We start from the raw sequence: 17362 nt of genomic DNA, 5'->3' as shown, positions 1-17362 counted from the left end.
AATACTCTGTCTTCACAATTTATCTACTCGTATAATATTAAATGCAAACGCTATCTATCGATAAAATTATTGATTTGTAGATACTAAATTATAATAATATGCTTTAGAATTAGAGCGTGAGCCATTTATGTTTATAGATATATGCCAAGAAGTAACCAATTTAGTTTTAAGACAACTTAAAATAATGTATTTTAATTATCCAGGCCGTACGTGACTAAGACTTCTGGGCGAGGAACGTTCTTGCATTCGATTCCTGGTCCAAAAGTTATTAAATTATTAAAATCTTGCCAATGCCAATGATGTGGGTTGTGGGTTCCATCTCCAATCCGGGATAATATTTTTTTGTTCTATTCTGGTATACAGAGTGCAGCGTGAAATTCCGCCATTAAAAGATACATAGTGTCTAAACACTAACTTCCCTTTGCCTACCCTGTGAATTAAAATATTATCTATATATATAAAAGGACTTGTCCTTACTGACTGAGGTAAGACGCACGCACAGCCGTGACCGCTGATGGTAGAAACATGGAATTTGGACAGATGTTAACTTACGTAATCTGGACATCCACTAAGAAGGGATTTTGAAAAATTTTAACTCTAAAAGGGTGAAATAGGGGTTGAAAGTTAGTATGGAAAAAAAATTTAAATCGGCACCGATTCTTATAAAATTTGAAATTCAGACTCTTAAAAGTATTTAATTGAACACTTGTTTCATGGTTTTCTAGAATTCTTTCCATAAGGGTGCAAATAAGGAGTTGAAAGTTTGTATGAAAAAATTCTTAAATCGCCACCGATTTTTATAAAATTTGAAATATAGACTCTTAAAAATATTTCATTGAACACATGTTTCATGGTTTATTAGAATTCACCCCTAAATACGTAAGCGAAGCTGCGCGCGTCCGCTAGTATACCTATATTTTTTACAAAATACATTTATTTAATTTTATAGTTAAATATATATACTGAAACAGATTCTAATTTATTAAAGTACATACTAGAGAACACCTGATAAGGATTACAGTAAGTTATTACGGCGTCCATAACTCCAAGCTGTAAAACTGTCATTGACTCGCACGTTTCACAATTACCATTAAATCAAATCAAATCAACTTCTCGCTATATCCCGCATATAGTCGGATAGGCAGAGGGAACCTAGCTAGTGTTCACACACTCCGTTCTCCACTTTCCTCCGAATTCTAGAGGGATTGCGTGTTGAGTGGCGAAACTAAACACCGTGCTTTTCATCGACACCGGAGCGAAGAAATGGAAATATGAAATTAGCATCATGCTTTATGCACACAGCAGGGTAGACAGAGAAAACCTAGTGTTAAGACATGCCACTTTAAACTTTTCTCTGAATTCTAGTGGCATTGCTTATTGAGTAGCTGAAGTTAACGCCCTGCTCTGCTCGACACCAAAGGAAGAAATGAAAATATTAAGTATTTAATCTCCTCGACTGGGGATCGAACCCACAACCAGTTGGGTTTACAGTCACACTCTGTGCCACTGCGCCAGGACTGGCCTCACAATTACCATTAAATACCCTTAAATCACAAACCTCAATCATTTCCCTGCGACCCAGATGCGGGTAGCGTTCAAAGCACGCTCAATTAATTACAGTACCTCGGCTCATCTGTCCTGGTGTGACGTATTAAGTTGATAAAAATGAAGACAGGTATTTTAGAACAATATTTATTGTTTGGCTTTGTTATTTTTCATGCTTATATTATATGTTATATGGTTAATATATTTTTTTTTAGGTTCACGCTGCATCCCGTATATAGCAGGGTAGGCAGAGAGAAACTGGGTACCTAGTGTTAAAACACTCCGTTCCCATTAAGATGCTTCCGTGCCTTACTTTCCGCCGAAATCAGCAGCCGAATATATTAAATACTTTATTTCGGATTTCGTTAGTCGGAGCACAAATTAAAATGTAGGTACCAAAATAATTTGCACATTGTACAAGGAATGGTCGTGAATTAAATCTGCATTTCAGGGCGTATTTATATTTAAAATATTTTTTTCTCCTGCTTGCCTAAATAAAACTCGGCCAGCCGTTGAGTTACACCACTCACCTCGTTATGTCACTATAGTGACAAAAGAAAGAAACAGCGTAACCTAACACCATAATCTCTTCCCCTATCCCCGATAAAAGATAAAATAGCATGAAAAAAAAATTCGGCCACAAGTATTGTTAAGCCATTTTTAACGTACAAAAGCGAAACGCAAAAAGTTCATATAGGTCGAAATAACAATTTTCCAAGTTTCTTTCCCCCCCGGGCTCTTGAGGAAATAAACCTTGCCTATGACCCATTTCCATCTGAAATTAAGCAAGTTTTCTAATAAACTTCAGATGAGAATTACATCTGCATTGAAATCACAGTTTTTACAAAATTTGAAAATGTTTTATATGAAAAAAATATCTTAGCACTAGCACAGTATCTTAACACTAGGTTCCCCACTCGTTTTGAGACTGACGGAACTCAGGGCGGGCTTGCTCTTTTCACTCGAGTGGAAATTGAACCCATTATCATCGTATTTATAGTTAGACGTTATAACTATTATTGCAACGGCCTCAATGATGGTAACAATGACGATAAAAAGAGATAAATCGTATTACACGCTCATCGAATAAAACAAAAGTATTCAATAATAAAAGGAAGTTGTTAACCTTCATTCAAAACCACGCTCAAGGAACCCAAACAAAACTTGGCATTTAAACGTTCTTATAGAAAATTACAATTCCTAGGTACGTATTGTTTTATGACTGACACGAGTTTTCCAATACTTCCAATAAAAAGTAACGATTGTAACGAGCCAGCTATTTGTTTTTACAGCCGGTAAATTGAGGCCTTGCCATTAATTTATTTCAGTAGAAAATAAACATTCGTCCGGGGCGACTGTTAACCTGTATCATTTAATTAATGTTGTTCAATTACTTGATTGTGAATGTAAAGTAAGATTAATCTGTTATTTTTTCTTTATTATTTTTTCATCTTCACTCTGTGACTCGAATGTAGAGGAAGCCTTGTGGTAGACATCGCTCCCCACTTTCCGCCGAATTCTGGTGGCATTGCGTGTTAAGTAGCGCAACTCAACGCAGCGCTTTGTCTCGACAGCAGAGCGAAGAAATGGAAATATCCATCCATCCATCCATCAGCCTTTCAACGTCGATTGCGGCACATAGGCCACCCCTAGTGCTCGTCACTCCGTCCGGCCCTGCGCCCTTTGTATCTAGCGGCTACCTGCTGTCTTCGTAAGGTCGTCGGTCCATCTGGTTGGAGGGCGGTGTGTACTCCTTTTGCCAAGACGAAACGAAAAACGTAAATAAATATTTCACTTCCTCGAGTGGGGATTGAATTCGAAACCGTCGCATTACAGTCACACCCTTATGCCGCTGCGCCACGACATCCTCCACTTATTTGGTAGCAAATATAAAAACTTATATGAACACATATATATATGTATATCTATATTTTATATTGTCGTTTAATAATATCCTTAACTGTCTACCAATCAATGAACCCCCGGCGGTCGTAATAAAACTGCGGGTGGTGGAATTGTCATGATGAACACTATACTTAATGCACTTCTAGTATGAAAATATTCCATGAAAATTTATACATACTGTTTTAACATATGTATGTACGTATGTTTGATATTTATTAATATATATATATTATTTTCAACTACATCAGTATTATAGAAGGTACGATAAAATAAATAAGGTAAGGTAATTGTAAGGTAAAGTTTAAGTGAAACTAAGATAAAACCTTTTTAAATGTTTACTTCTAATAAATTAAGTTTTATAAATTCAATTTGGACGGAGCTTTAAAATCTTTATGTAACTATATCATTGCTTTAATCTTAATCGGAAAATAAATCTTCAATAAAAAAAGGAAATTCTCATAAATTTTATGCGACCTATTTAAGAAAAGTCAACAAGTTAAAGGTTAAAGTTTTTAAAGACTTCCTACTATCATATATGTTTATTCCATTCATATATTTTTACAGTGTTTCTACAACTTGCCCAAACTACATAAACACATTTTCGTCTCTTATCGAATACTCCTTTTTTGGACAGAGGTTGAGTATCTTTATTTTCTTCTTGACTGACGGCAACAATGTTAAAGTCGAAATTCTTATAAGCTTTATTTAGCTCCAAGCTTTATACATATAGCAGAATAGGCAGAACCCAGGAATATAGGAACCTAGTACTGGCAGTGACTGGCCCCTAAGCTTGTTACAGCCTATCGCTATCTTATATTTTTTGGCAAGAGAGAATGATACCAGTAGATAGCAGATAGATAGTAGAGATAGCAGATAGATATTATTCACATATAAAAACCGGAAAATAGTCAGAAACATATAAAAGAAAAATAAGTTCTATAAAAATAATCCACCATAAAAAGTCCACGAGAGGTATCAACCGAGAGGTATGAAACTCATTATAATGTATTTTTCTATTTACCAATCGATTGGTTGGAGCGAAACCAATAATAAGCTTTCAAAGTCACACCGCTCTTGATTTATATCCGAGATATTGCATTTAGTATTTACGTAGTTTTATTTAGTGGCAACTTTATTCGTTTTTTTTATATTTAGCTTATCGCTTCTGAATACAAAAAGAGAGATATTGCTTTTATATTTTTCCTATTAAATATTTAAATATATAATGAAGAAAAAATTTCGGTGTTAACTTTCGCTTCTCAATCCGTAACTCTTCGAGAATCAATTCTCTAATCTTCATAATATACTCTTGTAAGATATGTAAAACTAATAGATAGATTCAAGAGTAATGCATTAAATTTTGCGTTACTCTTGAAACCATATATTAGTGAAAACTGCATTAAAATCCGTTTCATAGCTGGAAATATTTCAATAAATCAGCAAGTACTTTTGTCAATAAATCAGCTTCACGCTGTATCCCGCACACAGCTGGGTGGGTAGGCAGGGGGAATGTAGTTCTAAGACACTTCTTTTCCCACTTTCCGCCGGATTCTGGAAGCATTACCTGTTGAGTGGCGGAACTCAACGCCGCGCTTACTTTTAAATACTTTTGAATCGTCAATTTATATAAAAATGTCAGTAGTGTCAAAAACCACTCAACCAAAAATACACATATCTATTTTGCAAAAAAAAATATTAATCAAGATCAAAGATCAAAATGACGATAACAGCTAATTTAGCAATACATTTGATAATTCAACAAAGGCCGCCTACATCCTCAAACTTTCCCGTACCACAGTCAAAACGAGACCACTGAAAATTTCCAACTTCTAATAAATGTTTAATTCAATAAGCGCCATTGGACTTTAACTAATTAAGTTGTCAAAGGTTAAGATAAAGATTTTCTGTAAATGGTTCGTTTAGTTTTATCAAAGCTACGAAGAGAATATTTCTAAAAGTCAAACCAATCTAAATAAGATTATTAAATGGATAATTTACTAGTTATTGCTTTTAAGATTTATGAATGTTGATCTGGAGATTTATTTTATGTTAAAAATCACTGATGCTCTTTTCAGTGTAGCTACACTCTTTTTTAAGAGTTTTTATTTAAGCGCTCTAAAAAGGAGAAAATAGAGTTTTCTTTTTCAACATAGAAAGTAGAAATTCAGCACGTTGATAGGTTAACGTGAGATTGAGTGTGGGGGAAATATTAAAAAGATTTTTTGAAATTCCTATGGGAACGGGAAATATGTTATATAATATTTTCGAAGATATTACAGATTTAAAATGCAAAGACATAGCGGTGCGGATGGCTAGTTTGTTAATATGTGGACACCAAACTTACTATTTTGAAGAAAAATTAAAGCATTTTTTGAATTGAAACTTACGGTCAGACGCTATCACATAACAAATAACATACTTAACTGAAAGTTTGATCTTGATCCAGGAAAAGTCAAAAATATCGTATTTGCAAATGAAATAATTGAAGCAGATTGTAAGGCACACTATTGATAGCAACGTTAAAGCCATTGCTATTGTCGTGTTGAATACGCAATTTTGACACGATTTCGATAAGGAAAATGGTCTCTTTGTGACAGTAAATCTCATATTCACATTGAAATCCTCTTATTTCATCCATGAAATATATAAATTACTATTCTTTTTACTCATAAATTTCATATAAACTTTTTGGTTATGTTCCAAAACTTTTGAGACAAAGTTAAAATTCTATGAATTGACCAATTGATATATTACTTAGACCTTATTAATAAGGCGTGTATTAATCAATAAACGAAAATTAGATAGTGCGTGGAAAACGGAGTGTTTTAACTCTAGATTCCCTTCACCTACTACCAGTTACATAGTGCAAAAATATTGATATGTAATAGTTTAATAAATAAGCTTTATATTCTACAAATAAACCTATAAAATGTTCACAATAGATAGATAAATATTTTATAATGCACCCACGTAGCGCTGTGGGTGTACACGTTCCTGTAGGCTGTAGGCTAACCTGTACTCTGAAATCTGAACTAAAAATAGCCTTAAATACAATTGAAAATAAATAAATACTAGATTCGTTTAAATATTTACTCGTTTATAAAATGAGATCAAATTAGTAACATTTTTTTTCTTTTCTTTTTTCGCTTCTAGCGAGGTATATATAATTTTTAAGATTATAAAATAGATTTTAATGCGTTTTTCATTAATAGTGACATTAAGACAAGACACCAATTAAGCCTACAAATTAAGATTTAATTATAATTGAAAATATCATATATTTGTAATACTATGTCAATATAAAAATATTATGTGCGCTTACTAACCGACATATAACGAATATGAGTAATTTTAAAAGCCACAAGCGAAACTCTACCACTAGCAATAAAAATAAAAAAGGGACCTTTTAATACCACCTGCGAATACAATGTTGATAGAAAACGTAGTGATTTATCACTTCATACTCTAGGAAATAGCAATTAACACAAAAAATAAAAAATATATATTAAAAAAACAAAGTTAAGTTTTATTTTATTCAAATATTGAAACTCAAACCACAAGCTTAAGAAATAAAACACAAATATCCATACAATCTCCAACTTTGTGGTAACCTAAAAACCTGTTACCAATATTTAAAATACGCCTTCTTTTGAATTACAAAGCGTGTTCAGCTTTTCCACAATATTCGTTTATCTCCTGTCTTCAGGCTTTTCTACACCATTAACGTTGTCTCTTCTATTGTGAAAATTCTTACGAATTTCGTTAAGAAAAATATTTATAGGTATAATATACTATAATGCAAAAAAAGATTATTGTTTAGTATGGCGCTAAATCCCGCATGTAACAGGGTAGGCTAGGGAGGAATTTATTTTTGAGGCACATATTTCTTTTTAGTTTATTCTCAGTTTTTTAAATTGTAGAGTAGCGGACCTCAACGCTGCCTTTTGACTTGTTTCCAGTGCGATGAAAGAGAAATAATTTGTTTCAAATGAGAATCAAAACCACAAACCATGTGAGTACATTTAAATTTATGTGGGCGAGTCCGAATAGCACTTGACAGGTTTTTAAATTTCATTTTGTATTTTAGCCTGTCTGTCTTTCTGTTTGTAGGGGATCTCTGGAGCGGCTGAAAAGATTTTTATAAGACTTTCACAGACTGATAGATGGAGTTATAGAGCAACGTATACTTTTTATCCCGGAATTGGATGGATTACATAAGAAAAACCGCGACGGAGATTACTAAACATTTTTCTATTAAATACGATAATTTTAATAACAATTTGTTAAGTATGTATATAATAATATAGATTACCATACTAAAATAACCAAAAGATTTTTTCTAAATCATATTAAATAAAATAAGAAGAAAACAAAACCATGCAGAAACTGCTAGCTCTGCAATGTATGTAGGTGTTTAGAATATTTTTAACAATTTTATTACTATTAAAACGTGGGTGGAGCTTAAATAAGTGATTGGAAGTCTTCAGATTAAGCCTTTAAACCTTCAGGTTTTGCCTTTCGGATTATGGCTTATAGCTTATGAATAATTAACGAGCCTATTATAAATCGATTAAATTATGCCTTTTAACACTATACCAAAGTGAAACACTTGATGATAGTACTTGCATAATGAAGTCTTCCGTTCCTGGTTTAAAAGCTGATCTAATTTGATGATAACTAGGTAGAATTTAAATTTACATTACTGGTATATAAAAAAATCTAGGCTGTCGTGGCGGCACTGCAGGCCGGATGTGACTGTAACACGACGGTGTTGGGTTCAATTCCCACCCGAGGATGTGAAATATTTATTTACGTTTATATTTCCATTTCTTCGCTCTGGCATCGAGGCAAAAGCGCGGCGTTGAGTTCTGCCCCTCAACACGCGATGCCTCCAGAATTCGGCAGAAAGTGGGGAATGGAGTGTCTTGACACTAGGTTCTCTCTGCGTGCGGGAACTGAAAAAAAAAACTATATAGATTTTGGACAAAAAATTGGAGTTATCAAACTTTTTTTTTCTTAAAATAAGCTTTACATCCTGCCAAAAGCAGGATAGGCATAGGGATTCTAGAGTTAAGATGGAGTATCTTTCCCCACTTTTCGCCCAATTTTTAGAAACCTATCCTTGTAAATAGCGGAACTCAACTCTGTCCTACTTTGCGACTACGGCCTTAATAATAACCCCCTTAGCCACCGATGGCTTGGACCCTTGTCCCGTCCTCGGAAGAGTGGTTTTTTTATATTTTTAAAATGTTTTTTTTTTTTAATAACAATTTATATTTAAAAATGTAAAATTGATTCACTAATTAAAACCATTTAAAAAATATTTAATTCCTTGGAGTTTTGAGAATTCGTTGAGTTAAAGTACTTATACAAAAAACATAACCCTCCCTTAGCAGTCGAGAAAAACCATTTTAAGGATAAATCTATTCGTTCTCCTTAAAAAGTGACAAAGGAAAACGTTGACTATTTTCTTAATAGTCAAGGTCAAGGTTCTTTTATATCTAAACTAGCGGACGCGCGCAGCTTCGCTTGCGTATTTTGGGAGTGAATTCTAATAAGCCATAAAACATGAGTTCAATGAAATGTTTTTAAGAGTCTAAATTCATAAAAATTGGTAGCGACTTAAAGATTTAAACTTTCTACCCCTTATATGCACCCTTAAGGGGACAATTCTAGAAAACGATGAAACACGTGTTCAATGAAATACTTTTAAAAATCTACATTTTTAAATTTTATGAAAATCGATGTCCATACAAACTTTCAACCCCTATTTCACCCCTTTAGGGTTAAAATTTTTCAAAATCCCTTCTTAGTGGATGTCCAGATTACGAAAGTAAACATCTGTCCAAATTCCACGTTTCTACCATCAGTGGTTACGGCTGTGCGCGCGTCTTACCTCAGTCAGTGAGGACAAATCCTTTTATATATATAGATAAATGAAATGAAAATGACAACGGCCATGGCTTTGACTTTTGCAAGATTTATTAAAATTTATTTGTTTGAAGAATGAATCCCGATTTTTGGATTTCGTCTATTTGCAAAAAATATGATTTATTTATCGATCGATATCGATATATCCATTATATGACAAAAAAAAACTTTAAAGCTTATTTTAAAGCTAAACCTATATGATATTATAATAAAGGACTCAAGTTTTATTACGTTGGTTAAATTCATGTATACGCGAGGCCGGCCCGGTTATCGCAGTGCGTGGGACGTATGCATGTATTGATTTTGCCATTGAATAGATACCGGTCCATCTGATTTTCTAGTAATGGATGTCCGAATATATTATGAAAAGTTACATTATCATATTTATTACAATTAGTATATGTTTTTTAAGTTATTTTAGTTAATTGCACCCTTATATATTTTTTGCATGTACGCTATATGCCGCACATAGCAGGATAGGTAGAGAGAAACTGGGAACCTAGTGTTAAAACACTTCGTTCCCATTAAGACACTTCTTTTTCCCACTATCCGCCAAATTCTGGGGCCTCGTTTTGCCTCTACTCCAAAGTGAAGAAATGAAAATATTTAATATTTTAATTCCTCGAGTGGAAATCCAACCCACAACCTGTCATCTATATAGACTTGTGCTCGTAGCCTTCTCGATTCTTAAATGATTTTAATTTATCCGCAAAAGCAAAACTTAATAATGGTTGGCACCAATTATAAACATGTTTCTTTAATAAAATTAAATATTTTCTGTAAGTCCTTCTAAAAATATACACCTATAAAAGATTTAAAAGGACAAAAGTTTATTTTAGAACAAGCATCTACCGAAAATGTTTTTAAATTAAGAGTAACGAAACATTTAATTAATTTCATATTATAACGTAAAAATCAATAACGATTTTTATTTTGTAATAACATAAATTTATTACTTAATATTGAAGCACCTTTCAATTTTCCTTTCCACAATCGTTCATTACTTTATTTTATAAAAGACATCATTATTAGGAATCCAATTGAAATCTTTTCCCCCAAAATTAGAAAAAGGCACGTCTGAGGACTCCATGGCCGGAAAATTAACACTTATTCTAGAGAAATTCAAAGTAAATTAGTTTATCGGATTACAATCGAATATTGGTTGTGGTATTAGCGGTAAACCTGAAAAGCTTGGTAAGTTATGAATAAAGGTTTCTAGGAATGATGACTTCGCTCTGTTTACCTTCTTCAGCTCTTAGTTACAATTGTGCCAAATTGTGGAATTCATGAAGGACCTTTTTATTTCTACTGAAACGGTTATGTAGTAGGGGAGAGCGGTGTTCAAAATGCCAGGGGTAACTACCCCGATATGCATATATTACGTAGTACGAGTTGCAACGTAGCGGTCCTCAATCAACACGTAAGTAAATATTTTCATGTCAATACTTTTTGGTCTCACGCTAGCATTTTCTATGCTAAAAGCACAAGGCAGTTTTGCAAAATGTTTGTTATTTTGATTTATCTGGGAATGTTAATCAGGGAAATTTTAAATTTTAAACTGAGTGAATTAACTATTACTTCACTTCCTCGTAAGACAAAACGTGGCTTTTGGTTGGTAAGCGTAAGTAATATACTTGTATATATTTTTTCAGCGTGAAAAGCTAAAGAAGTCTCTAAACTTTCTTTTTCATGTAATCTTTTCAAAAGATTTTTCAACCCATATTTTTCAAGAAACATAACCCGATGCAGCAAATTACTGACCCTTCTTTGTACATAGCCTTATGTTCATAACATGTTCTAATATATTTTTTTTAATTCTTAACGAAGTATTTAGTACGTGAAATCTAAACAGCAAAGTGCACATGATGTGTAGCTGTGAATCTAATCGTCTATGCGGTGACTGTAACGGAGGGAACTGTTGAAGAGAACATTATAATATGAGGAACACCAAAATGGTATAAGCATATTTTACAAGAGAGATATTGAGAGACTCGGAAAATATTATAGAAGAATATTTATTTAAATTAATATTTCCATTTCTACGCTCTGGTGTCGTGGCAAAGCGCGACGTTCCTTTCACTCAACACGCAATACTTCCAGAATTCAGCGGAAAATGGAAAACTAAAGTGTCTTAATGGGATCGGAGTGTCTTCACACTAGGTTACCAATTTCCCACTACCTTGCTATGTATATATAGCGTGGAGCTAACTACAAAATAATTCAGACATAAACATTTCCTTGAGTGAGAACCTGCAACCGGCGCGTCTAACCTACATTTCCTTATTGCACTATGCCTTATTTTTTTGTATATGGGTCATAATCAGAAAAAGTGTACATTTTGTGTCTTTTCTTGTCCCGCTACTTTGAATGCGTTTTAAAAATACAATTTTAAAGATAATTTAAATATTTTGCTATTTAAGATAAATTTACTTATTAAATTAAATTTTATTATTATTGATACATTATTTAATAAATAATATATATGAATTAAGTAAATTTATCCCAAAATATTATCTTTTTGTTACTCAGGGCTAGTAACGTACAATTAAAATATGAACGCAATTATTTTGAATGGTATTTAATATTAGTTTTTATTGTGGCACCATAATTGTAAAAGTCAATGCTATCGTAGCTACAACAAGTGGTCTTTTCGCAGCAGTTGAGGGGTTCAAATGTTTTAGAGGGAATGCGTGAAATTACATCTCAGGGTTATAAACGGCTTTTATTTTGGTAAGTATTCTATAATTTCGTTTTCTTGTTTATGTTATTTGCTTCTTTTTACAAAATCTCAAAAACGAACTTCATTGCTTGCACATGCAACACGTGGCTTATGAGCAAATATTTAAAAAGGTTAGAATTTCTCAGACTTCATTCTCAATTTTGTTACATTTCGTTACGTAACGAAACTGAGAAAATATGAAGCCTAGTTCATAATTACGTTACCATCGGAAGATATGTATATAAAAAAAAAATTGCTGGCATATGAAAAAAATAATTGGTGACTTTTGATAACGTAAAGTAACTAAAAATAATGATTTTTAAGTTTTTTGCCTGTTTGCTTGTTTGTCTAATGTGTTTGTGCACGCTTATCTCAGAAACGGCTTAACCGATTTAGTTAAAAACATTTTTTTATTCTTCCTGAAATTAGTTGTGATTTCGTAATTACTATTTTTTTCTCTGGAGATAGTGAATTAATAAATATGCAGCTCAAGCGGGTGAGGCTTTTATTTAAAAACAAATACGTTCTGTACTAGCGTTGTTAAAGATCTAAACAATAAACATATAATATTATTAAATACTTATTGATACATATTTTTTTATTTTCAGTAACCGTCATGGCTCCTATGTCAAATGCTGAAAGACAATAAAGATATAGAGAACGTCTTAAACAGACCAATCCTATTAAATATGAAGATATGCGGAATAAGCACTTACAAAGAATTAAAATTAATTCCAGTGATAACGACTCAAATTTTGATATATTTTAAAGTGGATTTAATTTTATCATTAACTTTGTGATCTCTAGAAATATAAGTTTATTACGAACTAGCATTATTGTATTGTTAATATTGTCACTTTGTTATGTTTTCTTACATTTATAATCTGTTAATTCAACGATTGAATCTTTAAAATTTTAATTTGTGTCTCATTAAATAAAAACAACAATAGTTTTATTCATATAATATTCTTATTTTGTTGTGTATAATGCCTTATGTCATCAATTTCGTAACAAACATTATCAGTATTGTTACTTATCAGTTACGTTACGAATTCGAAAATGTCCACTTTTCTGATTATGACCCATATACTAATTCAATCAATAAATCGATTTTTCACATATCACACAAATGAAAATTGAAATATACAACAATTTCACACCTATAGAACCTAAACATTTGCGCCAAATTCAGCACTAATATGTGGTACAGATATGCAAACAGATTTGACTATAAGAAGCAATATTATCCTTATATCATAAGACTGAAGAGCTATTATCAGATTGTCGTATCTCTGTCGCCCACCGTACACGATCTACGCATTCATTGTGTATGAAAATAGCATCATTGACTACATTCGATTAATGTTCAAGAATTGATTGAAATATTAACGAGCGAAACATTCTCTTATGACCAAACAGAAGGCCGTGGCTTTAGAAATGTTCGGCGAATATCTTAAATTATTGTGAGTAAATATTTAATTTTGGGAGTAAAACTTTACTAAAAGTCAAGTCGAGTCTAGTCCCTTTTTTCTCTTTTCGTCCTTTGTAGGTTATATTACTATTATTTTACTTACAAAACTATACTAAAACTCTCAAACAAATCACTCTTTTCCTGCTTTGGAGCTAAAAAGATATTATTTTATTTATTCTCGGTTCTCTCTTTTTTTTTTTGCAAAATCTAATCCAAGACGATATTCATACAAAGTTTCCACAATTTAATTATGGTTTTTTTTATCTTCACGCTGTATCCCGCACATGGTAGAATGTGCAGGGGAAACTTGGAAACCTAGGGTTAAGACACTCCATTTCCATTCAGACGTTCATGTTCTCCACTTTCCGCCGAATTCTGTAGGCATTGCGTGTTAGTGACTGAACTCTACGCCACCCTTTGCCTAGTTACCTGTGCAGTGCGGGGGAATGAAATTATTTAATAATTCATTTTCTCAAATGGGAATCGAACTCACAACCTGTCACTTTTATAATCCCTCGCTTGTACCCCTGGCGCCACCACCTGGCCTCATATTATACATTGTATTGCGACTATAAAATACAATTTTATAGAAAACGTTAGTCTACTAGTATATGCGAATCGGTTAATAGGTAATCAAAAGTTTTCTAATACAAGTTATATTAGAACATCTATACTGCCAATATATAGATATCTATACTTCTATACTCAGAGAATAAAGCTGTTCTACGCTCATATAATGTATCGAAGAAGGTTATGTAATGGCTAAATTACATTATATCACGACCAACCAATAAAAAATGTTGAAAAATGGAACTTGAAAACATTCGAAGAATTTTACTAAGCTAATAAAGATGCAGTTTTTTCTCTCAGTTTCACGGTGTATCCCACAAGTAGCGCGCGAAGTAGCGCTTTTCCTCATCGCCAGAGCGAAGAAACGAAAATATTAAATATTTAATTTCATCGAGAGGAAATCGAACCCACAACCTGTTACATTTACTGTCACGCGCTTGTGCCCCTGCTCTACGAGGCAGTTAAAGGTAATATATGCATATACACACGAGTTTACATAAAAAGTATGTAAAATATTGCATAACCTTATTTCATTTTAGTACTGAAAGTACGGACCATTTCAATTAACAGTCAAATTCTATTTCGTTTTGCTTTCGTTTTAAAGCCGGAAACGCGCTCCGGACGTAAAGCTGGGACATGTCCCAACATGTATGAAACAAAAAAGGATATTGATTGGTATTCGTAGGTATGTTTTATGTAAAGTCGTTCTAGCTTACGGAAGTGTTTAATAATTTTTATTATATTATGGCAATATCATTTATTTTTTAGGGTTCCGTATATTTTAAGGAAAAAAGGAGTTACTTAAACTTATAGTTCGTTAGTATGATTACAAAACACAAAATCCCGTTCTATCCCGGTTCCGTAGAAAATCATTCACTTAGTAACTTCTATTTAGCAAAATTATTATATTACTTTAGCAGGGTAAGCAGAGGGAACCTAGTGTCGAGACCCTCTGTTCCCCATTTTCATTTCTGAAGACGAATTAAGTATAGGAAATGAGTAATATTTCGAATGGGAATCGGACCCACGACCTACCGCAGTGCAATCACTCACTTGTGGCCCTGCGCCATGACCTCATGATTATCTTATGGTACCTAATAATGTTTTTATCATGTTTAATAACAATAAGTATCAAAGTTATTAGTGGGCCTATCTCTAAAACCATTATCTACCTATTATAAAAAATAGAGTTAATAAATATGTTCCAAAAATTGTAGAAATATGTAAAATAAGATATATTAACATAGTTTATATATTTTAAATAATTCATAAATTTCTAGCTTTACGCTGTATCCCGCACGGGTAAGCAGAGGGAAGCTGAGAACCTAATGTTAAGATACTCTTTTTCTTATTAAGACACTTCCATTCTCCTCTTTCCGTTGAATTCTGGAGAGATTGCATATTGAGTGATGGGACACAGCGTACTCGTGTGTTTAAAAATATATAAAACCAACTAAAAAATCGTATTCTTGCGAATGAAAATTTATCCTAAAAACTAAATATATAACAATAATAAATAAGTATCATTAATTATATCATTACTCGAAATTTGAGATTAATATAAAATGATTATAGTAATCTGCCTTAAAACAGAGTAGGTACACCGTTCGTCCATTACTGCGTAGATTAATAAGCACCATGTAAATATTGGTTTGGATATTGAGTGTACACTCTAACGAATTACTTATACCTTTTATATACCAATCGCGTAAATTGGGAATCTATTAGATTTTTTTATTTAGGCAGAGGGGAATTAGGAAGCTAGTGTTAAGACACTCTGTTCTCATTAAGACACTTCCCTTCCGCTGAATTCCGTAGGCATTGCGTGTTGAGTAGCGGAACTCAACACCGCAATAGCTATTGAGTGTACAGTAACGAATTGCTTATATCTTTTCTACCAGTAATTTTAGCAATAGGAATTTGACTTATATAATATATACAATATATATAAAGTTCATAAGTTATTTAATTATTAATCACGAAATCTCGAAAACTATTTGTGTTATGGACATGAAATTTCACAGGAAGACTGCTTATGACATAATAGATTCGAACAGATTCTGTTGTAAACGGTTCAGGTAGTGAGTTCGATTCCCACTCGAGGAAATGAAATATTTAATATTTTTATTTCCTTGCTCGGGTAACGAGGCAAAGCGTGACGTTGAATTCCGCCACTCAACACTAAACGGCTTCAGTATTTGGTGGAAGATGCGGAACGGATCATAACACTAGGTTTCGAGGTTCCCTCTGCCTACCCTGCTATGTGCGGAATACAGTCTGAAGCTTAAAAAACAAAGTTTACGAAATTCATCTCTTCGACGGCTTATGGAGTGGACTAAAGGGAAAATTTATGTGAAAATTAATTAAAATTTTTGTTTACAACCAATTTCTAATTAGCGATTATTGGTAACGGGAGGTAAGGTTAAAAGTTTAAGCGAATATAATTGCAGACATCTCCTAGTATATGAATAAACAATTAAACATACCGCCACAAAATTTAAGTTTATAGTATCTTCAGCAATTATAAAGTTAGGATTTGAAAGTATGAAACTATGGCTCATCTAGACCAGCCAGATGAAATTTACAAAATATAAACATTATTCTATAAAGGAAAAAATCCATGCATTTCGATGGAAAACTATCCACGCCACAGATTTGTCTCACACGCTTAAATTGAAAGCGGATCGATGGTACACCGCAGGATTGATGGAATTCTGCCATTGAAAGTCATACTTTATCACATAATTTGGTATTTCAGTCCATACCATAATCTTTATGACTTAAACTCCAAATCAACAGGTATTATGTAAAAACTTCGAAACTCACCGTTACAAAAGGAAATTCCTCCGCTCAGGGGTACAAATATTAACTTTTATGGTAAATTTAATAGAATTTTCACTTAAAACAACTATAATTGTCACAATATATCAATAGAGGCTTCCGCGATACGTCTATCCTCCACCGCGTTTCAGAGTCGACTGGCGAAGGATGTTATTATGAGATGGGGAGAAAAGCTTATCAGGAACACAACGGGATAATCATCCACAATCCAGTAGCAATAAGAACCAAATTTGAATCAATTATATAATTTTGCGATATACATATCACATTTAAAAGGCAAATACAGTAAAATACAAATAAATAATTGTATAGATTTGTATTGAAATCACATCGCTTTTATTTGGTTCCGGTGCACATACTCGTATATAAGTACAAAGTAG

The 17362-nt window shown here is 32.9% G+C and overlaps 1 protein-coding gene across 2 annotated transcripts in view; it reads right to left on the bottom strand.

Annotated features, from left to right (window-relative positions):
• LOC146533401 (uncharacterized) overlaps positions 1 to 17109 on the bottom strand; it is a 54727-nt gene extending 37618 nt beyond the window's left edge. For both annotated transcript variants that reach the window (XM_085194461.1, XM_085194463.1), the window contains exon 1: positions 16968 to 17109. The gene's annotated coding sequence lies outside the window, so the exon portion shown is untranslated. The remainder of the gene's footprint in view (positions 1 to 16967) is intronic.
• Positions 17110 to 17362: the final 253 nt, after the last annotated feature.

Source organism: Heliconius melpomene, chromosome 12, assembly GCF_056956725.1.
Source record: "Heliconius melpomene rosina isolate 202511_hmr_F chromosome 12, ASM5695672v1, whole genome shotgun sequence".
Classification (NCBI taxonomy): Eukaryota; Metazoa; Arthropoda; class Insecta; order Lepidoptera; family Nymphalidae; genus Heliconius; species Heliconius melpomene.
This window is presented reverse-complemented; position numbering and strand designations above follow the sequence as displayed.